Genomic DNA, 26,058 nt, shown 5'->3' on the forward strand with positions numbered 1-26,058 from the left:
CTGGGTTCAAGCAATTCTCCTGCCTCAGCCTCCTGAGTAGCTGGGACTACAGGCATGCGCCACCATGCCCAGCTAATTTTTTGTATTTTTAGTAGAGACGGGGTTTCACCATGTTGACCAGGATGGTCTCGATCTCTTGACCTCGTGATCCACCCGCCTCGGCCTCCCAAAGTGCTGGGATTACAGGCTTGAGCCACCGCGCCCGGCTCACTTGCAATATTTTCAATCATCTCTCTTGGTTCTGAGTTTCATTATATGATTGTGTTCAGTTCTTCTATTAGTTGCCTTTTTATTTTTAAATAATATACACAATCCTTATTTTTGTCCCATCTTCTTTACACATTATCTCTTCTCTCATCCCAAAGTCAAATGAAGAAAGTTGCACCTACACTTGCCCCTCCCCCTTCCCCTTCTGTTCACTTGAATTCCTCTAGCTTGAACATCACCTACGCAGTGTCAGTTGTCAGACACTCTTTCTAGTCTATAATTGCCTTCGGTTTTGATTATAAAAATTGAAACTGGCAAGCATTTAGTTATAAAACTATGTAAATGTGATTATATAATTATTGATCACTATAGAAAGAGTGTGATCAGACCCATTGAAAAGGAAATATGATCACATGTCGCTAGCTGACTCTCTCTCGAAGAATGTCCCCAGGAGAAGGTCAAATGGATTCTCTTTTTCTTACATTCCATCAATTGCTCAAAACCAGGCCACATTTTTGCCGGTTTTATATTTGAACCAAACCTTTCTTCTCTGGTTTTTCCATTTTTTTCTTGGCATTTCAAATTGTGCTGCTTCTTTCCTGAAGAGAAGGGAGAAAAAAAAAGTATATATATATAATATATATATATATATGAGATTAAAATTAAGGGATAAAATATCATTCCAAGAGATCCAGCATTCAAGTGATGAGAGAAAGAACAGGAGAGAGGAAATGAACACATAAACCGAAGTAGTGTGAGCTTAACAATTCCATTCTTAGTGTTGTTACGGATTTTTCATTTTTAGATGTCTCTACTGTCGTTTCACTGGGATTTTTTGTTCATCTGTCATCTTGCACCAAAGGGTCAATCACCTTAAGGGAAATATTCCTCCTCCCCTAAAGCTATTGTTACCCATAAGATAATGAACAATATTTTGACTTTTATTTTTGTGCTGGAATTTCTGTTGCTACTCGTGGCCAAAGTATACTGTTTTACACTGACAAATCGTGATCCATCTCAACAGAAATTTAAACAGAGCCCAGGTACACGGGTATGTTCTAATTTTCCTCTACAGAGGTTTTGCTTTTGTTGCTGTTTGGTTTTTGGTTTGTCCCCCAGGCTGGAGTACAGTGGTGCAATCTCGACTCACTGCAACATCCACCTCCTGGGTTCAAGCAATTCTCCTGCCTCAGCCTCCAAAGTAGCTGGGATAACAGGCACCTGCCACCAGGCCTGGCTAATTTTTAGTAGAGATGGGGTTTCACCATGTTGGCCAGGCTGGTCTCAAACTCCTGACCTCAAGTGATTCACCCAACTCGCCTCCCAAAATGCTGGGATTACAGGCGTGTGCCACCATGCCCAGCCCAGAGTTCTTAAATTGAAACATTTTTAATGGATGTGTAGAGATGAGGCCAACTCCTGTCCTTCTCCCTTAACCATAAGTGGTTTGGTGAAATTGAGAAGTGAGGGTTTTTCTGTCATGAGAAAATTGCTCCATCTGCAATACAGCAGGAAAGCACTGGTCTAATGGTGAAGGGAAGTCGGTTCCAGTCTCTGCATAGTCACTCTCAGTTCCGGTGATGGCCCCCAACACTGCGCCTCAGTCGCCTCATCTGTAAAAAGGGCATAAACACCCTTCCTGCATGTCTCTCAGGGCTGATATGAAGAGGAAAAGAGCTGATGTGCACACATACTCGGTACTCACTATTTGTTCGTTGATTAAATGAAGAGTTCAAGACAGGGTTCTCTTATTAAAGGTGTGGCTGCTCTGTGGCTGGAGGCCATCAGAGTTGATCATCCTCCTTGCCGGCAGCCAGATTGGCATGTAGAGTGGACTAAGCTCTGCCATCTCTCTTTCAGGATGACTTTGGTGGTCACTGCAAAAGCAAAGATATGCTAATGACCCTCATCTGATCACTGTACATTATATGTATGACACCATCACTGTATACCCCAGAAATATGTATAATTATTATGTGTCAATTAAAACTTTTTTTTTTTTGAGACTGAGTCTGGCTCTGTCACCCAGGCTGGAGTGCAGTGGTGCCATCTCAGCTCACTGCATGATCCACCTCCTGGGTTCAAGTGATTCTTTCACCTCAGTCTCCCAAGTAGCTGGGACTACAGGCTACCACCACACCCAGCTAATTTTTGTATTTTTAGTAGAGATGGGGTTTCACCATATTGGCCAGGCTGGAGTTAAACCTTTTTTTAAAACAAAGATAGCCCTGTTCATGGCCTTCCCCAGCTTGCTGGCCATTGGCCTTGAGAAGCCAACAGTTTCTCATATGTTGGAAGAGGAACAGGAACAGCTGCCTATGTTAAGATATCAGGAAGGCCAGCCAGGGAGCTGATGGGAGGCTGGGGATTATGAAGGGTCTAATCTCATCCTCTTCATGTAGACATGGGGGACCAAGTGGCTCTGAGAGGGAAAGGATCTGCTCAGTTAGTGACAGAGCCACAACTATGGGTAATCATAACAGATGCCATCACTCAAGACCACACCTCACCCTAAAGCTCCATTCTGAAGCACTTCGTGGAGTAGGTATCTCTTCTCACCACTGCCAAGCTGGGTTTTTGGAAGCTGCCCTAAACCCACCTCAAGCCCAAGAAGGCTTTGGACCCCAAATCCATACAAACACCTGCGGGAACTCACAGTTGGGAGAGATCTCTTGGAGAGCAAGTTCCACTTGCCCAGTCCCCGGGCCACTCTTTTTTACAGTGGCCTCCAAAGCCTCTGAGCCCAGCTGCCAGTTCCACTCCCAGCTCTGAGGTCCCACCTGGCAGGAGCACACATGCCACCGCTTTACACCAAATCCCCAAAGTGCCCGGCACATTCCAGGCTTCCACTGTCTCCAAGGGACCCTGGGGCCCTGCTAGAGAAGGGTAATGGCAGGAAGCCATAATATATTAAAACAGCAGATTAAAACAAACAAGAGCATTTTGGATCATATTACGCATCACTTTCCTCATGTCTGACAACAGAAAAAAAATCAAAGGCAGTAAAAAACAATCGCAGACCATAATGGTCTAATAAGTTGGTGATAAAAGTGCTTGTGGGAGCAGCATGGGCGTAGGCAGCTCCGGGTGCAGGAATCAAAGCCCTCTTCCAGATCCACAGTGGTGTGCTCAGAGGCATTACTGCTTAAGTGCTCGTTTAAGACTTCCTCCAAAATGCAGCGCACTCACTGGAGAATCATAATTAGGCCCCAACTGTGGGCCATATTCACACATTGTGCATCATTCTTAAAGATGACAGAAAAAAATTACTCAGGGCTATGTGGAGTAGGTATTAGATCTTTTACCGTTGTCCTCCATGGAAAAACAAACAAACAAACAAACAAAACACTTAATAATCTCCTGTCTAGACTCACAGCTTTTTGAATACTGAGCAATATGACTTAGTTTTGTTTTGAAATGGAAAAAGGAAAGCTGAGAAAACAGAAGACTGTGAACAGTGGAACTCTGGGGTTTGTTTTACAACCTATAGACGTGGTCAAATCCATAAGAAAGCAGAGTGTAAGGGATCTTTCATTCATGAGGCACGGTCCTGACCAAAGTCAGACCAAAATTCCAGAAAAATCTCAGAGCACTTTAGGCAGCAGTATATCAGCCCAGATCTGATTAAACATTTGGAACATGTCACCTTTTGAAAACCACTTTCATTTATTTATTTGTTCATTCATTCATTTTATTTTATTTATTTTTTGAGACAGGGTCTCACTCTGTTGCCCACCTGGAATGCAGTGGCAGAATCTTGGCTCACTGCAACCTCTGCCTCCTGGGCTCAAGTGATCCTCCCACCTCAGCCTCCCAAGTAGCTGGGACTACAGGTGCAGAACACTGCCCCTGGCGAATTGTTTTTTATACTGTTTATAGAGATGGGGTCTTGCCATGTTGTCCAGACTGTTCTTGAACTCCTGGACTCAAGCAATCTACCTGTTTACTCAGCCTCCCAAAGTGGTGGGATTACAGACATGAGCCACCATACCCGGCTGCCACTTAATAGTCTGTATGCTGAAAAAAATGTCTCAAAAATGTGCAGCTGTTTTCCCATGTCTCCTGCCCATTTCCTCCCCTACCTTCTAAACCCAAGCCCATTTCCAGCCCTACGTTTTGTCTCATGAGCAAGAGCTTTCTAGGAATTGAGAAACAAATCTGCCCATGACTCACGTTCTCCATACCAGCCTCGGTGCCCAGCTCACTGCTGCCTTTGCCCCCAGGGAAAAGATTTCTTGGGAGAACTTCATTCAGGTCAGGTCAGCGGACCTAAACCCGAATTCAGGTCATTTTCGTTTTTAATCTGAACATACCTACTGCTGTCATTTTTTCATCTGCTTTTTAAAACTGATCCCCCACCCCCAAAGTGGCATCTATTTATCATTTTTGTTGTTGTTTGGAGTTTTTTGTTTTTGTTTTGAAACGGAGTCTTACTGTGTTGTCCAGGCTGGAGGACAGTGGCGTGATCTCAGCTCACTGCAAACTCCACCTTCCAGATTCAAGCAATTCTCCAATCCCAGCCTCCTGAGTAGCTGGGATTATAGGCGTGCACCATCACAACTGGCTAATTTTTTATGTTTTTGGTTGAGACAGGCTTTTGCCATGTTGCCCAGGCTGGTCTTGAACTCCTGAGCTCAAACTATCCACCCCCTCAGAGTTCCAAAATGCTAGGATTACAGGCGTGAGCCACCATGCCCAACTTATTTATCTCATTCTATTCACATAGATTTATACATGTGATTTATAGATTTATCTACAAATAAATAGTATATTTTCATGACAACTCTGGGTGGTCAGTGACAGATTGTTATTTTCACTTTACAGATTCTAAAATATGCACTTTAATAAGAGTCTCACAGCTAGTGAAGGAGGTATTACAAGTCAGTAAGAAATGAATGAATTATTTGAATGTGATTTTGAAAAAAAAAATTGGCTCTCTTGGTGGTGTAAACATCTAAATTCTTATCTCACATCATAAAATTTAATAAACTCCTGACATTTTAAAATTATAACACCTGAAAAACATGAAAACCATAAGAAAATATAGATAAGTATTTATTTAATCCCTTCATTGAAATGTTTCTAAGTATAAAATAATGAAGGAAGTCACAAAGAAAAGGACTAACATATTAGATCACACAAAGACTGTGAACATCTACATGCAGAAAAATTTAAAGCAAACGATGAACTGAAAAATATTAGCCACATACGTGACAGCCAAAAAGGTTAATATTCTTACTATGCAAGGTATTCATACAAATCAATAAGAAAAATAGAAAAGGTTATGAATAGATAATTTACAAAAGAGAAAATACAAATGTTTGGCTAATACACATAAGAAAGCTATTCAGCCACAAAAGGAATCCAAAAAATTTAAAAAGTCACCAGAGATCATTTCCTGCTTATCAAATTAGCAAAAAATAGAAATATTAATAGTACCAGATGCTACAAAAGTGAAGTGAGAGAGGAATACAAATTATATGACCTTTCTGGAAGACAGTTTGGGCAATGTGTATCAAGAACCTTGAAAACACTCATGTTTTCTGACCCAGTAATTCCTTTTTAAGGACTTCATCCTAAAAAGTAATTAGAAATGTGGGCTAACATCGATGATAGACTGGACAAGGAAAATGTGGCACATATACACCATGGAATACTATGCAGCCATAAAAAACGATGAGTTCATGTCCTTTGTAGAGACATGGATGAATCTGGAAACATCATTCTCAGCAAACTGACACAAGAACAGAAAATCAAACATCGCATATTCTGACTCATAGGCAGGCGTTGAACAATGAGAACACATGGACACAGGGAGAGGAGCATCATGCACTGGGGTCTGTTGGAGGGGGCTAGGGTATGGACAGTGCGGGGTAGGGAGGTTGGGAAGGAATAACATGGGAAGAAATGCCAGATATAGGTGATGGGGGGATGGAGGCAGCAAACCATCTTGCCATGTGTGTACCTATGCAAAAATTCTGCATGATCTGCACATGTACCCCAGAACCTAAAGTACGAAAAAAAGAGAAAGAAATTGTGGGTTAAACTATTTGTAAAAGATATCCCTTAGAGAGTGAGCTATACCAGCAAAATATGGAAACAATGTTCCCCACCAGGAGAGTGGATGAAATTATAGTGCATCTACATAATGAAATATTGTAAAGACATTAAAATTGAAAAACTATATTAGTGGCAAGGAAAAATACCTATGCAATAGTGTTAAATGACAAATGCTGCCGCAAAATGGTCTGTAGTATCTCAAATATAGAAATGTATGCCCAGGAAAAAGAACTGTAAAGTAGAATCAACTGTGTTTACCAGTGAGTTGAATAATGATACATACCTTAAAAAACATTTTTCTAATTTTTTACAATAACAGGTATTTATTTTATAATCAGGAAAATACAATTGAGAAAACCCTCTTTTTATTTTTTCATACTGGCATTTCCATTTATATTTTTAATTTCTTTTTATTTTAAAATATTTAACTAACACAGCAGGGCGCAGTGGCTCATGCCTGTAATCCCAGCACTTTGGGAGGCCAAGGCAGGTAGATCACAAGGTCAAGAGTTTCAGACCAGCCTGGCCAATATGGTGACACCTGTTTCTACTAAAAATTAGCCAGGAGTGGCAGCACATACCCGGAGTCCAGGCTACTCAGGAGGCTGAGGCAGGAGAATCACTTGAACTCAGGAGGCGGAGGTTGCAGTGAGCCAAGATCGCACCACTGCACTCCAGACTGGGCAACAGAGTGAAATTCTGTCTCAGAAAAAAAAAAAAAAATTAATGAAGATTGAATATATTCAAGGTGTACGATGTGATGATTTGATATATGTATACATTGTATAATGATAACCACAATCAAATTAATTAATACATCCATTACCATCCGTGCTGTCCATCAGATTTCCAGCACTTGGTCATCTTATAACGGAAAGGTTGAGCCCTTTGACCAATATCTTCCTGTTTTCTCCAGCCCCCATCCCCTGGTAACTGCTGCTCCAAGCTCTGCCTCAATGTGTTTAACTTTTTTAGATTCCACATATGTGTGAGATCATACAGTATTTGTCCTTCCATATCTGGCTTATTTCACAATCTGGCACAGTGACCTCTGGTTTCACCCATGTTGCTGCAAACAAGCTTTTGTGTTTTTAATGGAAAAGTCTCCAAAAGGTAAACATCATAATGGAACTCCACATCTGGTCACATGAATCCCTAACCACTGTTTTTCCTGCCCTGTGAACTTTCATTTTACAGTAAGGACAAAACATACAACTACAAAGCCCACAGCACTTTAAAATCACTTCTGCATTGGTCAGTATACATAATTGCAATTATATAGTTATTAGTAATCAGTTCTAATTCATGTTTCTGTGTTTAGCTTTGTCTATTTAATATGATTTAATCTTTAAGTGTCCATGTGTCAACATAGTCAAAATGCATATCCCGTTGACAGTGTGGCAATCATTGCTATGTGTTCACCAAACAACTCCCCTTCACCCTGCGCTGATAGCAAGACTACATTTCCCAGCCTCCCTTGTAGTTAGATGTGGCAATGTGACTGGATTCTGACTCCTAGAATGTGGGTAGAAGTAATGTTGCCTCCAGACCTCCGAATCTGGCTCATGAAGCCTCCCTTGCAATCCTCTGTTCTCCCTCTCTTCCCTCATGGATCTATCAGATACAGGGAGGAAATGGTGAAGCCACTAGACACAGAAGCCTAGGACCCTACGTGATGGCATACAGAAACCCCTCTCCCCTACAGATCCACACTGGGTTGTAATGAGTGTAAGAAATAAACTTTTATCGTGCTAAGCCACCAAGGTTTGTGTTTATTTGTTAAAGTAACCTACCCTTCCCAAAATTGCCCTACCCTAAGCCCAAAGACTTAGCTTCTATCCCATTGTCTTGACAGGTCATAGTGCTTAACCACTTTCCCGTCTTGGATATTATCATTGTTTCTAGATAATGCTATGATTATCTTTGAAAAAAATATGGTTTTTCGTTTTCTCCTTCTGACTTATGTTTATGGAGTATATTCCCCAAAGTGGTATTACCAATGCATTATCGGGGAATAATGTTCACAGTTGTCATTACACTATTACCAGACTGCTTTCCAGAAACACTGGGTGCTGCACTGGGGGACAGATACAGGGAGGAAATGGATCTATGTATGGAAACACCAATGCATGGTGTTTCCCACACCGCCAGCAACACTGGGTTTTATCTTTAGCTTTGTTTGCTAATGCTGTGGCACCAACTAGAAAGTGCTTCCAAGGTCATTTACACTTGCAATACTTAGTGAGTGTCGCTATACTATAGAGTATGTGGCAGATAATACTTTGATCTAAAACCTCACCCTACTTATTCACCCTTTGGCCTGACTTCTGATGTAGGCAGCCGCAGGGACATTCACACGCCCGCATTAGTGAAGTGATGACATTGCAAAATGCAGTAAAAGGAATCAAGCTTTCACTTCTGCGTTACAAAATAGGCTTCTGGAAACTCACAGCAGAGACCATAGTTTTAAGAAGGGAAGAAGCTTTCTGTATTTCAAAGCCTGGCTTTTGAGCATAAGAAGCCTCAGGCCTGAAAGACTCAGGGCATACAGTTTAGGCATAAATAATAGATTTGGAAGAATATGTGATCAGTCAGAGCCAGACAGCCCTGCCCCAGGCTGGATAAAGTTTCTCTGGACTGAGGCAGTGGAGAGGTAGAGAAGGCAGAAGAGGCTTAACTGGTGGGTCCTGAAGGCAGAAGGCTGCGACAGGAGCCACAAGGGACAGATGGAGGCTGCTTTCCCTACACTGCTCACGTCCACGCAGTGCAGCAGAGAAGGCTGTGCACAGCTGCCACATATTCAGGAGGGGTTGCTGCACAGGTGCTGTCCTGAGCACTATGGATACGGCAATGAATGAAAAAGACCAAATCGTTGCTTCTGTGGAATGATGTTCTAATGGAGGAAATAGACATCAACAAACAAATAAATTTGCAGGCACACCTCGCTGCAGTGCTCCTCACAGATGTGTGTATTTTACAAATTGAAGGTTGGTAGCAACCCTGCGTGGAGTAAGTCTGTTGGGGCCATCTTTCTGATAGCATGCGCTCACTTCATGATTCTGTATCACCTTTTGGTAATTCTTGTCATATTTTGAACTTTTTCATTATTCTTCTTGTATCTATTATGATGATCTGCAATCAGCGATCTTTGCTGTTACTACTAAATTGTTTTTGGGTACCACTAACCGCGCCCATAAAAGATGGCAAACTTAACAGATGAATGTTATATGTTCTAACTATTCAGCTTCCCTATGCCCTGAGACACACAAATATTGAGATTAGGCCAATGAATAGCCCTAGAATGGGTTTTAAGTGTTTAAGTGAAAGGAAAAGTCACACTACTCTCACTTTAAATCAAAAGCTGTGAGTGATTAAACCATGAGGAAGACACATTGAAAGCCAAGACAGGCTGAAAGCTAAGTCTCTTATGCCAGTTAGTCAAGTTGAAAATGCAAAGGAAAGGTTCTTGAAGGAAATTAAATGTGCCACTCCAGTAAACACACAAATGATAAGAAAATGAAACAACCTTATTATTGATGTAGAGAAAGTTGTAGTTGGTCTGGATAGAAGATCCAACCAGCCACAGCATTCACTTAAGCCAAGCCTAATCCAGAACAAGGCCCTAAGTCTCTTCAATTCTATAAACACTGAGAGGAAAGGTGGAGGAGGAGGAGGAGGGAGGAAGAGGAGGGAGGAGGAGGAGCAGGAGGAAGAAGAAGAAGAGGAGAAGAAGAGAAAAAGGAAAAAGAAAGAAGGAGGAGGAGGAAGAGGAGGAGGAGAAAAAGAGGAGGAGGAGGAAGAGGAAGAAGAAGAGGAGGAAGAGGAAGAAGAAAAGGAAGAAGAAGAAAGAGAGGAAGAGAAGAAGAGTTGGAAGCTAGCAAAGTTTGGTACAGGAGGTTTAAGGAAAGGAGCCATTTTCATAGGATAAAAATGTCACCACTTGAGGTAAAGCAGCAAGTGCTGACGGAGAAGCTACAGCAGTTATCCAAAAGATCTAACTAAGATTATTGATGAAAGTGGCCACAGCAGATTTTCAATGTAGATGAAACACCCTTATATTGAAAGAAGATGCCATCTAGGGCTTTCATAGCTAGAGAGGAAAAGTCAATGCCTGGCCTCAAAGCTTCAAAGGACAGGCTGACTCTCTTGTTAGAGTCTAATGCAGCTGATGACTTTAAGTTGAAGCCAATGCTCCTTTTCCATTCTGAAAATCCTATGACCCTTAAGAACAATGCTAAATCTACTCTCCCTGTGCTCTGTAAATGAGACAACAAAGCCTGGCTAATAGCACATCTGCTTATAGCATGGTTTACTGAACATTTTAAGCCCACTGTTGAGACCTACTGCTCAGAAAAAAACAAACAAAAAAACCCTTTCAAAATATTACTATTCATTGACCATGGCCTAAGCACCCAAGAGCTCTGATGGAGATATACAAGAAGATTGATGTTGTTTTCATGCCTGATAACACAAAATCTATCCTGAAGCTTATGGATCAAGGAGTAATTTTGACCTTCAAGTTGTGTTATTTAAGAAATACATTTTATAAGGCTATATAGCCGCCATAGTGATTCCTCTGATGGATCTGGGCAATGTGTGTGACTCACTTGATCATGATATTCACTTTAGTGTGGAGATCTAGAACTAAATCCACAATATCTCTGAGATGTGTGTGTATGTGTGTCACACATATATATCACACACACATATAGGCACACACACACATGCACATATATATACACACACATACATACACACACATATATATATACACACACACATATATATGTGCGTGTGTGTGTGTGCCTGTGTGTGTGATATATATGTGTGTGTGTGTGTCTATATGTACATGATGTCAGTGGCGATAAGCGTTCTGAAGATAATTAAACAGGACTGAGAGTGATGGATGGTGGCATTATTTTAAATAAGATGGTCAGAGAAAGCCTTTCTGGAAACCTGATATTTGAGCAATTGAAGTTTAAAGGGAGCCCTGAGCATATTTGGGCACAGAACATTCCAAGAAGTAAGAAGAATGAGTGCAAAGGCCGAGACAGGAGACTGTCTTGGCATTGACAGACCAGTGTGGCTGGAGCAGGTGAGAGAGGGAAAGAGATGGTGGGAGAAAGTCAGAGAGAGAGCAGGGCGGCCAAGGCACAGTGGATGGGCTGTCTGGATAGACGGGATGGAGGCAGCCTTGGTTAACACAGGGTCTCTCTCCTTAGAGGTGTCTAAGTCCCAGAGGGCACTGAGGGGTCAAGGCAATGAGAGTAGGGTGCCCAGGAGGACAGTGTTTGGATGTGGCTGATGGTCCTCGAGGCCTCCACTGCATCCTCCTGGCTACACACCACTAGCCTCTGTGTCCACTTTCAACTCCCTACCTCTGGACTTTTCCTAAGCCACAGCACCCAGTTGGCTTTTCCCATACCTTTGCATGCAGGGTGCTGAGCAAAGTTCAGAGGAGAAGCCGGTCTCTGGACCCTGGCATCCCTTTCCCCTGCTTTACATCTGTGATGGTTAATATTGTCAACTTGATTGGATTGAGAGATGCAAAGTACTCTTCCTGGGTGTGTCTGTGAAGGTGTTGCCAAAAGAGATTTGGAGTCAGTGAACTGGGAAAGGCAGACCCACCCTCAATCTGGGTGGGCACCATCTAATCAGCTGCCAGCGCGGCTAGAATAAAGCAGGCAGGAGAAGATGAAAGAGCAGACTGGTTGACTCTTACAGTCTTCATCTTTCTCCTGTGCAGGGTGCTTCCTGCCCTTGAACATCAGACTCCAAGTTCTTCAGATTTTGGACTCTTGGACTTACACCAGTGGTTTGCATGGGCTCTTGGGCCTTTGGCCACAGACTGAAGGCTGCACCATCAGCTTCCCTTCTTTTGAGGTTTGGGGACTCGGACTGATCACCACGGGCTTCCCTACTCCTCACCTTGCTGTCCCTATCATGGAACTTTACCTTGTGATCGTGTGAGTCAATTCTCCTTAATAAACTCCCTTCATATATACATATATCCTATTAGTTCTGTCCCTCTAGAGACCCCTGGCTAATACAGCATCCTTGCTGCTACTTAAGGCCACACCACTGCTGCCTTGGCCCGCCACCAGGTATAGGCACTGGTTTCAAAATCGCCACACCTTCCTTGAGCTCAGGAATTCAGGCTAAAATCAACTGATTATGTGAAGAAGCAACTTGAACATTGAAATATGAATTAAGGCCAGGCATGCTGGCCCATGCTTGTAATCCCGACACTTTGGGAGGTCAAGGCAGGAGGATCAATTGAGGCCAGGAGTATGAGACCAGCCTGGGCAACATAGCAGGACCCTCTCTACACACACACACACAAAAAAAAAATCAGTCAGGTGTGGTAGCACATACCTATAGTCTCAACTGCTTGGGAGGCTGAGGTGGGAGAACAACTTGAGTCTAGAAAGTTGAGTCCACAGCAAACCATAGTTGTACCACTGAACTCCAGCCTGGGCAACAGACTAAGATCCTGACTCTATAAAAAAGAAAAGGAAGGAAGGAAGGGAGGGAGGGAGGAAGGAAGGAAGGAAGGAAGGAAGGAAGGAAGGAAGGAAGGAAGGAAGGAAGGAAGGAAGGAAGGAAGGAAGGGAGGAAGGAAAAGAGAGAAAAAGAAAAGAAAGAGAGAGAGGGAGGGAGGGAGGAAGGGAGGAACAGAGGGAGGGAGGAAGGGATCCTCCATGGAAGTTAGTTGCTAAGTAACATAAATCTCTAACTAGGTGAACAATGGAAGAGGAGTTCTTTCTTTTTAGCAGTTTCTTACCTATCTCTCCACTCTGGCAGGTAAGCAGACACACACACACATACACACACACACACACACACACACACACACACACACGGACACAAACACACCCCTGCATGCTCCAGAAGAACAAGGATTGGGAATCTGGCCCCAGCTATTGACAGATGGCCACTCCTGTTCTAAATGAACTGCCGACCAGGGCCTCCTTTTCATCTCAAAGGCCATTTGGCATAACCTCATTCATCTGCGCAGACTGTCAAATTCTCTCTCCCGGACTTCTCCTGTGACCTTCATTTTATTCTCTGCTCATGCCTGAGTGTGGCAGCTGAACTGGATTGATTAAAGTTTTAGCCCTGTCTTGTTTTAATTCAAGAGCTAAACTGAGCATTTAAATGAACTCGCAGCAGGACTGACTGGCAGGCTTCTGGAATCTGGTTAACATTCCTCCTGAGGCTCTCTCACCCCCCTTATCTCTGCTCTGTGTCCAGGTTTGTTTCTGGGTGAAGTTCACTGTTGGTTAAAAATGACATCATTGGAGCAAGTGAGAGTAGATGAATGTTCACTTCCATCCATCCATCCATCACTGGAGACCCTGGGTTCATTAAGCGTGCACCAGGCATGGTTTCCCTTCACGTCTCATAATTCATCCATGGGTCTAATGAACCAAGATGGAGTTTGTCAGTTTCCCCCAGTTTGACTAGATGGAACAACAATTCTTTGTTGCTCAGACTCTTTCATCCTATAGAGAGAGTCTGTGAGGAGAAGGGAGAGCAAGACCCAGCACAGTGACACAATGTCAGTGCACATCCCTCCATCATTTCTACCTACAAACACAGTGTCCCTCAAGAGCTGGGACACTGAACCCACACCCTTTCTTCTGCCCTGGGTCTCAGTCTGATTGCTACTTTTCAAGAGTCACCTGGCCTCTCCATTTGGTTATCCCACTGTAATTGCCTGTGATTGCTTTTAAGACAGAGGAAGGAGCATGGGAGGACAGGCCTAGGCATCCATCACCCAGGACTGAATCAGGCATATAGCTTCATACCATGCCCCCTCTAAATGCTCAAGGGTCTGCTCATCCATCCATTCAACCACCCACCCACCCACTCATCTGTCCATCCAGCTGTCCATCTGTCTATCCATCCATCCATTCAGATATTTAATTCAGCAAGTATTTATCATTTGCCTTCTTTATTATTGTTGTTATTATACTTTAAGTTGTGGGATGCGTGTGCAGAATGTGCAGGTTTGTTACACAGGTATACACGTGCCGTGGTGGTTTGCTGCACCCATCAACCTGTTGTCTACATTAGGTATTTCTCCTAATGCTATCCCTCCCTTAGTCCCCGATCTCCCAAAAGGTCCCAGTATATGATGTTCGCCTTTCTGTGTCCATGTGTTCTCATTGTCAACCGTCACTTATGAGTGAAAACATGTGGCATTTGGTTTTCTGTTCTTGTGTTTACTGAGAATGATGGTTTCTAGCTTCATCCATGTCCCTGAAAAGGACATGAACTCATCCTTTTTTATGGCTGCATAGTATTCCATGGTGTATATGTGCCACATTTTCTTTATCCAGTCTATCATTGATGGGCATTTGGGTTGGTTCCAAGTCTTTGCTATTGTGAACAGTGCCGCAATAAACATATGTGTACATGTTATCACTTGCCTTCTATGTAACAGGTACTTTGCCAGATGCTGAGTTTCATACCCACGAGGTTATTCTTTTTCAGAGATGGTGTATTAGGCTGTTCTTGTATTGCTATAAAAAAAAAAAATACTTGAGCCTGGGTAAATAATAAAGAAAAGAGGTTTCATTGGCTTACAGTTCTGCAGACAGTACAGGAATCATGGTGCATAGTGCCTGCTTCTGGTGACGGCCTCAGGAAGCTTCCACTCATGGCAGAAGGTGAAGAGAGAGCAGATATCTCACAGGGCAAGCGCAGGAGCAAGAGAGCGAGTGGGGAGGTACCACATTGTTTTAAACGACCAGATCTCACATGAACTCAGAGCTAGAACTCACTGGTCACCAAGGGGGTGGCACTAAACCTTTCATGAAGGACCCACCCTGATGACCCAAACACCTCCACCAAGCCCCACCTCCAACCCTGGAGATTACACTTCAACATAAGATTTGAATATTCAAACAATGTCATATGGTAAGGTCAGCAGATTAGGAGATGACCACCACTGAAAAGACAGTTTGTTACTTATGGTTCCCAAGAGAAGGGGACACACCATGCCACACCATTCAGGGCCACAGAGGGAGGCACCCGTTGGGTCAGGAGGCAGGAGTGAGAGAAAAGCATGGGCGAAGTCTTTTCTACATTTGTGGTTCTCAAGGGAAGGAACGGGCGAGGCAGGGTAAGCCACTGAGCAAGTTTAGGACTGGATAGGTTGAATGACTTCGGCAAGCTCTGGGCCATCAGGGTGGTCCCTAGTTGAACGGTATCTGGCCCAAGGATGACTTTGGGTAGGAGGATGTTATCTAGGGTTTCCTGAGCCTGATGAAAGGAGCCAGTTTGGGGAATGGACTTGGGATGAGTTGGTTTGTATATCAAAGGCATCTCACAGGCAAGTTGTTTGTTACCTGCAGGAGATAGCCAACCCTGGAAAGGGCAGTCCCTTCCTAGGTCCACAAAGCCCCAAGATATCAAAGCATCCTAAAACATAGAAAACGAAAACATGGTTAATACATGGGGTTTCAGAAAATGATGTCTGCCCTTAAAGACTTCACAGACTTCAAAACAAACAAGAGTTTCATAGCACTTGGCACAAGCTGTGCCAGTCACCTTGGGGGATGTCTGCCCGGCCACAACCTTCCCATTCATGGGAAATACACCCCAGATTTAAAGGGGTGGGCTCCTCCATGGACAGCTTTATAGTTTATGGCCCATCTCCCTGGCGGTGGCTAATTGGACCAAGATGGACACATGGATCCAAGCTCAGCCAATCAGATTTCCTCTCCCTCTAATTTGAGGTTGCAATTCAGAGACTTGTAGACCTGTGCTGGCAGGAACTGGAGCAGGTAAACACAGGAACCAGGAGACAGTCTGACTTCACCACGTATGTGTCTGTCACCTCCAACCCTGGCTGCACATTGGAGTCATTGGGAGTTTTTAAGAAATACTGAGGCCAGGGTCCCCAATCAGACCACTTCAGCAGGAATCTCTGAGGGTGAGGCCCAGGTGTTGAGCTCCTGTCCCAAGGCTGACTCGCTCCTAACCCCCACAAAAGTGAACTGTCCTGGCCCTGCGTCCCCCCTCCAGGAGCACCACCTCTGGCCCTGTCCCATCTTGCTGTGTAGAAGTGACACAGGACTGTGCTGTGATTGGTGTGGATATTCCACACACACATAGACTTATGAAGCACAGCAACGTGGAGGGGGCATGCTTTAAATTGACACATAACATTCATGTGTTTGCTCGGGGTACATATCTTTTGTTGCATGCATCGAATGTGTAATGATTAAATCAGGATATTTAGAATCTCCATCGTGTTGAGCACTTACCATTTCTGTGTTGGGAACATTCCAAGTCTGCTCCTTTAGCTATTTTGAAATATACAATTCATCGTTATTAACTACAGTCACCCTACTCTGCTATTGCGCATTAGAAATTGTTCTTTCTATCTAACTGCACATTTGGACCCTTCATTCCCTCTTCCTCCACATACACACCCTTCCCAGCCTCTGATAACTATAATTCTACTTCCAACCAGAGGGAGCATTTTCTTTTTAAAATAGGGGCCTCACTTTGTCACCCAGGCTGGAGTGCAGTCTCACCTTCTTAGCCTATTGCAGCCTTCAACTCCTGGGGCTAAGCAATGCTCCTGCCTCAGCCTCCTGAGTAGCTAGGACCTCAGACTCAAGCCACCATATCTGGCTAACTTTTTAAAAAATCTTTTTGTAGAGGCAAGGTCCCAATATGTTGCCCAGGCTGGTCTCAAACTCCTGGCCTGAAAGCCATCCTCCAGCCTTGGCCTCTGTATTTGCCCGTTTTCATGCTGCTGATAAAGACATACCCAAGAGTGGGAAGAAAAAGAGGTTTAATTGGACTTACAGTTCCACATGGCTGGGGAGGCCTCAGAATCATGGCAGGAGGTGAAAGGTACTTCTTTTTTTTTTTTTCTTTTTTTTTTTTTGAGACGGAGTTTCGCTCTTGTTACCCAGGCTGGAGTGCAATGGCGCGATCTCGGCTCATCGCAACCTCCGCCTCCTAGGTTCAGGCAATTCTCCTGCCTCAGCCTCCTGAGTAGCTGGGATTACAGGCACGTGCCACCATGCCCAGCTAATTTTTTGTATTTTTAGTAGAGACGGGGTTTCACCATGTTGACCAGGATGGTCTCGATCTCTTGACCTCGTGATCCACCCGCCTCGGCCTCCCAAAGTGCTGGGATTACAGGCTTGAGCCACCGCGCCCGGCCGGTGAAAGGTACTTCTTACATGGTGGTGGCAAGAGAAGATGAGGAGGAAGCAAAAGTGGAAACCCCTGATAAACCCATCAGACCTCATGAGACATATTCACTATCATGAGAATAGCAGGGGGAAGACCAGCCCCACGATTCCATTACCTCCCCCTGGGTCCCTTCCACAACACGTGGGAATTCTGGGAGATACAATTCAAGTTGAGATTTGGTGGGGACAGAGCCAAACCATATCAACCTCCCAAAGTGCTGGGATTACAAGTGTGAGCCACTGTGCCTGCCCCAGCAGGAGCATGTTAAACCAATGGTCTCCCACTCAACTTCTAATAAAATGAATGTCCATCAAAAGAAGAGGTACAGTGCACCCAAGAAGTCAACATATCAATTAACCAAGAAATCTTTTTAGAAAGGGAGATGAATAAGAGGCTCCAGGGCTCTTCCTGCCCTGGAGGAGCCTTTAGTCCAGCTGGAGAGGGCTTTAGATGTTGATGTTGGTATGTACAGATATAAATATATGTGCACATGGACAGCCTGCTTGATTAACACTAGTAAACCAGGCATGGCACACACTGGCAGAATGGCACACCATGTGATCAGAAAGGAAAGATTCCTCTGGGCTGGGCTAGTCCAGAAAGACTTTCTGAAGGTAGAGGAATTTAACCTGGTCTTGAGAGGCAAGGAGGGTTTCAAACAGGCCTGTGGGCCAGGGTAACTTGCTCTGTAGGTACTTGAAGGGCGGCCATCCTCCCCACCCAGTGCACAGAACAGGCCCCACCAGAAGGCGTTCTCAGCCACAGCCTCGGGCTCTGCCTCCTTCTTTTCCCACAGAGTGAATATCTTATCACTCAAGCAAACCAGAGAAACTCAGAGGCTTGAATTGATAATGCTGGCCCAAGTCCAGCATGTGTAAGGACCCAGGTGAGATCCTCTAACCTCTCAGAGAGCAAGTGTCAGGAGACAAGGCGGCGGTGACTGGGCAACTAGGGGAGACAGGAGACCTGGCCTCACCCCTGCACAGACACCACCTTTCAAAGACACAGGTGTATCAAATGCTGGAACCCAGAACCATTCACAGTCAAACTGCCCCTTCTTCAAAATAGCTGCTCTAGGGAGACAGAGATGGAGAAGAGCTTTGCCCTTACTGCTCACTCTTCTCAAGAGCTAAACCTAAATACTAAGAGGCTGGACTAAGAATAAAACCCAGTCATGGCTGGGGGTGGTGGCTCACACTTGTATTCATAGCAGTTTGGGAGACCAAGGTAAGGGGTTCACTTGAGGCCAGGAGTTCAAGACCAGCCTGGGCAACATAGCGAAACCCTATCTCTGCAAAAAACAAAAATTCAAAAATCAGCCTGGCTTGGCAGTGCACAACTGAAGTCTCAGCTGTTTGGGAGGCTGAGGTGGGAGGATTTCTTGAGCCCAGGAGGTCAAGGTTGCAGTGAATCATGACAGCTCCACTGCACTCCAGCCTGGGCAATAGAGCAAGACCCTGTCTCTAAAAAAACATAAAATAGTCCGGATCTGGTGGCTCATGCCTGTAATCCCAGCACTTTGGGAGGTGAAGGCAAGTGGATCACGAGGTCAGGAGTTCAAGACCAGCCTGGCCAATATGGTGAAATTCCCGTCTCCACTAAAAATATAAAAATTAGCCGGGCATAGTGGTGGCATCTGTAATCCCAGCTACTCAAGAGGCTGAGGCAGGACAATCGTTTGAACCCAGGAGGCGGAGGTTATAGAGGGACCAGATCGCACCATTGCACTCCAGCCTGGGCAACAAATTGAGGCTCCGTCTCTAAATAAATAAATCCCAGTCATTCCAAAGAAAATGTCTTTCCTCTATTTCCACATTCACAAATCCCTCCCAGCTGAGAAGGAGCCACCCTGTCAGCCGTCTTCCCTCTCAGTCTCTTCTTCTTTCCCTCGGCTGACCCTTCGTCCTCCCATTCTTTCTCTGGCCACCTCCCCATCTGGACCCCTTATTCCTCAGCTCCAATCTGCTCCCAAGTATTCGGCCTCCACTTCCTGAGCATCCACCTGGCACTGCTAAGCTTTCAAATCCACAGCCTTGGGTGTGAGTTTCAGGTCAGGAGTGCCCCTTTCTCCTGCCCTTTGGGGGAGCTTGGATTTCTACGCATTCACTACTTTTAAAATATCCCTTCCCTCCACTCGGTTTGGTCATGAGAAAAGCATCTGGGGACAAATGTCTGAGTCATCCCGACTTGGGCTCGGTTTCCCCCTCTGTGCAGTGGAGAGTGGACTCTGCCCTCTCTCTAAGGATGTCCCCCCTCCAGAACACCCTGTCCTGAGTATGAGCTTTTTCTAGGACGGCCGGTTATTTGCAGCTGTAGGCTTTCAGCCACACTCACTTTGCTTCTTTCTGCTGCTGTGAAAGATTTTCCATGCCACTAGGGAGTATAAATGCTCCTCACATGCATTTTTGAAAGACCTTGGAAACCTCTGCATAAATCAGTAGAAGTTCATTTATGGTTTCAGAATATTCTGGCTAATTTATCTGCTGTCACAGATCTGGAGCCTGAGGCTTCACTTTCCAAGCTGGGCCCTGTAGGGCTCCACTGCATTTCCCTTGCATGTTTGTTTTGGCTGGCCCTGAAATTCGAGTTGGCCACAAGGAGACCTTTATCATTATTCCAAAGAGATCTTCCCCTTCCCAATACACTCTTTGGAGGTTTGCCTCCGAGCCAGTGCTTCTTCCCCTTTTAAAAAACCAGCAGCAAAGATAGAGCTCTTCCTTCCAAGCCGCCAGGTCACGGCTCTCAGATTTCAGCCTTGCCCTGATGTCCTTCCTGTGAGTTTGAGCTCTGCTGTGCCAGCATGGAGGCCCTCCCAATGCCCTCCTGCTGGCTTTATGCTGGCCAGGGCAGGCAGTGTACAGAAACAGGGATGCACTGATGGTGATGCAATGAAAAAGTGACCTGGCAGTCTGCAGGTTACATGTTTGAGCTTTCTGGAGCTGTCTTACCAGAAATCGCTGTAGAAACATGTGGCTGACATTGTTAGCAATTAGTCCAGGGTCCAGCCCCAAAGGAGTTTTTACCTCCTTCCGGGCTATGGTGTGAGATTTCGTTGTTTGATGCTCCCTGCATTTCACTCTTTCAGTATTTCCTCTACCCTGAATCACGTGACCAAGCCTTAAACTCCTGTCCTTTGAGGACAATCAGAATGACACCGTTAGTGTTTGTGCCTTATTTTATGGCTTCACGATCTTGTGCCCTTTGGAGTTCAAAGGTCACATCAGGCAGCAGGCCAGGAGGTTTTTGATGTGACCTTTGAACCCCAGAAAACAAAAGAATGGAGGGCCTCAGAGACCATCCATCTAAAAAACGATCCTAGAAAGAATGCATCTCAATCAGCCCACAGCATACAAATCACATAACATTTTTATAAAGCACCCTGCTAAATCCAAACCTATAGCCAGAAGAAGGGACAAAAACTCCATGATCCCAACACATAAATCAAAGCTTGAGAAAAGCAAAGACCTGAGTTTACAGCGGGCTAAGAATGGAAGGATTTGCAAGATGTGATTTATACATTTGTTTCCTCCCCTCCTCCCGCCCCCTGTCTACACACAAACACACTCACACACACGCTGGTCAGTACCACAGCACCGTAGGGAAATCCAGCATTTTCCTCCCCAAAGGATTGTCCTGTGCTAAGCCTACCATGGATGGACATGGGAGAGCAACCGAAGGCCGAGAGCTTTCTTCGTGACCACCAGAACCATCCTCAGACAGGCAGAATGTCCATAGGCCAGGCAGCAGGTAAGGAAGATATGGACTTGCCATATAGGTAAAAGGCTGGCCCCACAAAGAAGGTCACATTCTGTAGAACAGATGTCACCCCCCCGACACAGATTGTCCCTCAACAGTCCTTAATACCTGGCACACATGTCCCCAGGGCAAAGGTCAGACTAATTTCTGAATTGATGAGAAATGCTGTTCAAATAGTTAAGAGCTCAGCAGGAGGGGCTCCTGTTTTTCATGACTATTAAAGTTTTGTTTTTTTAAAAAAAGATATATTTTTTAGATGTTTCTAGATGTCTAGATACCTTGCTAGGCTGGAATAGATCTTGAGAAGTCTGCCAAGGGCATCTGTAGTAGCAAATGTTCAGAGACCAGAACCATGGAGAGCGAAAAAGAGATCCCCTTTTAAACGAAGATTGGGTTTGCAATTAAAATGTGTGTCGTCTTCTTCTTTCTTTTCTTTTCCTTTTTTTTTTTTTTTTTTTTGGAGACAGAGTCTTACTCTGTTGCCCAGGCTGGAGTGCAGTGGTGCAATCTCGGCTCACTGCAACCTCCACCTTCCAGGTTCAAGCGATTTTCCTGTCTCAGCCTCCCAAGTAGCTAGGACTACACGTGCACACCACAACACCTGGCTAATTTTTTATATTTTAATAGAGACGGGATTTCACTCTGTTGCCCAGGCTGGTCTTGAACTCCTGAATCCTCCCGCCTTGACCTCTCAAACTGCTAGGATTACAGTACAGGTGTGAGTCACCACACCCAGCTTTTTTTAAAAGACAAGATCTAGCTGTGTAGCTCAGGCTGGAGTGTAGTGGGCACAATCACAGCTCACTACAGCCCCAACCTCCTGGGCTCAAGCGGTCCTCCTGCCTCAGCCTCCCAAGTAGCTGCAACCAAAGGTGCATGCCAACATGCCCAGCCATTTTTTAAAATTTTTTTGTAGAAATGAGGTCTTACTTTGCTGCCCAGGCTGGTCTCGAACTCCTGGCCTGAAGTGACCCTCTTGCCTCAGCCTCCCAAAATGCTGGGATTACAGGTGTGAGCCACCGTGTCCAGCCTTTGTGTCTTCTACAGTGACACTGAAAACTTGTGTAGGTGCATCTAGATCTTCATCGTGGAGGTTACACCTGGAAGAATCTCTGCTCTATCTCATGCAGGCTGCTCCTTTCTTTTTAACTTTGCACCAGCTTATAATGTTGCTAGGAGCCGTGAATATGTTTTTAACTCTGTCTGAACAGTAGCATGACTGTGTCTAATAAAAATGTGTCCTTGTGAAAATGGCCATACTGCCCAAAGTATTTACAGATTCAACACTATCCCCATCAAGCTACCAATGATCTCTTCACAGAACTGGAAAAAAAAACACCTTAAACTTCCTATGGAACCAAAAGAGAGCCCTCATAGCCAAGTCAATTCTAAGCAAAAAGAACAAAGTGGGAGGCATCCACTACCGGACTTCAAACTATACTACAAGGCTACAGTAATAAAAACAGCATGGTACTGGTATCAAAACAGAGATATAGACAAATGGAACAGAACAGAGGCCTCAGAAGCAACACAACACATCTACAACCATCCGATCTTTGACAAACCTGACAAAAACAAGCAATGGGGAAAGGATTCCCTGTTTAATAAATGGTGTTGGGAAAACTGGCTAGCCATGTGCAGAAAGCAGAAACTGGATTCCTTCCTCACACCTTACACTAAAATTAACTCCAGATGGATTAAAGGCTTAAACATAAGACCTAACACCATAAAAACCCTAGAAGAAAATCTAAGCAAAACCATTCAGGACATAGGCGTAGGCAAGGACTTCATGATTAAAACACCAAAAGCATTGGCAACAAAAGCCAAAATAGACATATGGGACCTAATCAAACTCCACAGCTTCTGCACAGCAAAAGAAACAGTCATTAGAGTGAATCAGCAACCAATAGAATGGGAAAAAATTTTTGCAGTTTACCAATCTGACAAAGGGCTGATATCCAGAATTTACGAAGAGCTAAAACAGATTTACAAGAAAAAAAAAACAAGCGCATTCAAAAGTGGGCGAAGAATATGATCAGACACTTTACAAAAGAAGATATACGTGAGGCCAACAAACATATGAAAAAACGCTCATCATCACTGGTCATCAGAGAAATGCAAATCAAAACTACACTGAGATACCATCTCACGCCGGTTAGAATGGCGATCATTAAAAAATCTGGAGACAACAGATGCTGGAGAGGATGTGGAGAAATAGGAACACTTTTACACTGTTGGTGGGAGTGTAAATTAGTTCAACCATTGTGGAAGACAATGTGGCAATTCCCTAAGGACCTAGAAATAGAAATTCCATTTGACCCAGCAATCCCATTACTGGGTATATATCCAAAGGATTATAAATCGTTCTACTATAAGGACACATGCACACGAATGTTCATTGCAGCACTGTTTACAATAGCAAAGACCTGGAACCAACCCAAATGCTCATCGATGATAGACTGGAAAGGGAAAATGTGGCACATATACACCATGGAATATTATGCAGCCATCAAAAACGATGAGTTCCTGTCCTTTGTAGGGACATGGATGAACCTGGAAACCATCATTCTCAGCAAACTGACACAAGAGCAGAAAATCAAACACGGCATGTTCTCACTCATAGGCGGGTGTTGAACAATGAGAACACATGGACACAGGGAGGGGAGCACTACACACTGGGGACTGTTGGGGGGAAATAGGGGAGGGACAGTGGGGGGTGGGGAGTTGGGGAGAGATAGCATGGGGAGAAATGCCAGATATAGGTGAAGGGGAGGAAGGCAGAAAATCACACTGCCATGTGTGTACCTATGCCACAATCTTGCATGTTCTTCACATGTACCCCAAAACTTAAAATGCAATTTTTAAAAAAATGCACTGCCAGGCGCAGTGGCTCAAGCCTGTAATCGCAGCACTTTGGGAGGCTGAGGTGGGTGGATCACGAGGTCAAGAGATCGAGACCATCCTGGTCAATGTGGTGAAACCCCATCTCTACTAAAAATACAAAACATTAGCTGGGCATGGTGGCACGTGCCTGTAATCCCAGCTACTCGGGATGCTGAGGCAGGAGAATTGCCTGAACCTGGGAGGTGGAGGTTGCAGTGAGCTGAGGTCGCGTCACTGCACTCCGGCATGGTGCCTGGTGACTGGTGACAGAGTGAGACTCTGTCTCAAAAAAAATAAAATAAAAATAAAAATAACAAAAAATGCAAAAAAAAAATGTGTCCTGAACAGTGGCACCCCAAAGCAATTTCAGATGAAATAAGAATCCTAGAAAGGACCCTAGAAAGAAAAAATCCTGGCCTTAGGTTTGGAAGACCAACTCTGTGTTACCTTGGTCAAGTCACTTCACCTCTTTGAGCTTGCATTTCTGTAAGTTGAATCATCCTGGTGCTTTCTGAGGGCCTGCTCTGCACAGGCCCTGCCCAGGTGCCAGGATAACCTCCATCCTGTCGGATTTAACACTGCGTGACTTCTCTGTTTCCAAGGGGTCTTATTTAGACACAAGAAAATGAACTAAACAGCTCCTTCTTTATCCCTGTTCCTTACCTCGGGGATTTCACAACCTGTTTCCTTCTCAGAAAGGCAAAATGCAACCCAGTGGACGAAGCCCCATTTTCCAAATGATTCGTAAGCAGCAAGCATGATGCTGAAATGCTCTGCAAAATTCTCCATGCAATTTTGGAAGCTCAGTCTAAGGAATACATATGACTGCTGCTTAAGCTGCTCAAAAATGAGATTAACCAGGGTCTTAGAGTCTTTCTGGCACAAGACTATGGTGGCTGGAAAGGCTAGGAAATTATCCTGGCTAATCTCAATCTCTTTACACATTCCCCATGTGCTCTGGATGGAGGCTGAGGGACACTCACCAGAGGTCACAGGGCGAGTTGGGCACAGTCAGGACCAAAGCCCAGGATCCTCCAGCGCCAGCCCACACTAATGGCTACTCCAGTGTATTGTCACTGGCTTTTTACCTGTCATCTCGGTTTATCTTTACAACAAAGCTGTGGGTAGATATTACTATCACATGTCAGAGATGAGGCGCTAGAGTCTGAGCAGGTTCAGTTACTTGCTCAAATCTCACAGCTGATACATGGGGGAACTGGGATTGGGCTTGGCTCTCTCAGATTCCAGGCCTTTACTTGTAAGCACCCACCTCAGTTCTGAGACCCCATCTCTGTGCTCTAACTACAGTGTGGAGCGTCACACGCAGGAGACGCTGAGCCCACAGAACCTGAGTGGTATGGGAACAGTCTCAGGGGAAGGTAAGAATGGGGCATGCGGTGAATTTAATGGTGCTCCCCTAAGAGATCCTAACACATACTAACCCCCACAACCTCTGACTAGGACCTGTTTTAGAGAAGGCAACTTTGCAGATGTAATTAGTTTAAGTATACCTTGAAGAGATCATCTGGATTATCCAGGTGAGCCCTAATCCAAATGACAAGCATCCTTACAAGGAACAGAAGAGGAGCCAGGCAGAGTGGCTCACACCTGTAATTCCAGCTACTTGGGAGGCTAGGGAGGGAAGAGTGCTTGAGCCCAGGAGTGCAAGGTTGCAGTGAGCTATGATTAAAAAAAAAAAAAAAGAATCAGAAGAGGAGAGGACACAAACACAGGAGAGAAGCCCAGGTGGAGACGGAGGCAGAGATGGAGGCATGCAGTCACTAGCGAAAGTATGCCTGGAGCCACAAGAAGCTGGAAGACCCAAGGAAGGTTCTTCCCTAGCCCTGCTGATGCCTTGGCTTTAGGTTTTCTGGGCTTCAGTGTGGTGAGAGAATAAATATCTCTTGTTTAAGCTTTGTAGGCCTGCAT

At 44.6% G+C, this 26,058-nt stretch overlaps 1 long non-coding RNA gene across 2 annotated transcripts; it reads right to left on the bottom strand.

The window, feature by feature from the left end:
- Positions 1 to 213: 213 nt before the first annotated feature.
- Positions 214 to 6,605, bottom strand: LOC116561707. 2 transcript variants are annotated; one of them, XR_004273566.1, is made up of 4 exons: positions 6,414 to 6,605; positions 5,693 to 5,783; positions 1,909 to 2,084; positions 214 to 801 (listed from the first exon to the last, which is right to left on the bottom strand). It is a non-coding gene; the product is annotated as an uncharacterized LOC116561707 (long non-coding RNA). The 2 variants fall into 2 exon arrangements; XR_004273565.1 differs by lacking the exon at positions 214 to 801 and having other exon boundaries at positions 1,582 to 2,084.
- Between the last annotated feature and the right edge of the window lie 19,453 nt (positions 6,606 to 26,058).

This window comes from Sapajus apella, unplaced genomic scaffold (assembly GCF_009761245.1).
Source record: "Sapajus apella isolate SASKATOON/1434 unplaced genomic scaffold, GSC_monkey_1.0 scaffold30, whole genome shotgun sequence".
NCBI lineage: Eukaryota > Metazoa > Chordata > Mammalia > Primates > Cebidae > Sapajus > Sapajus apella.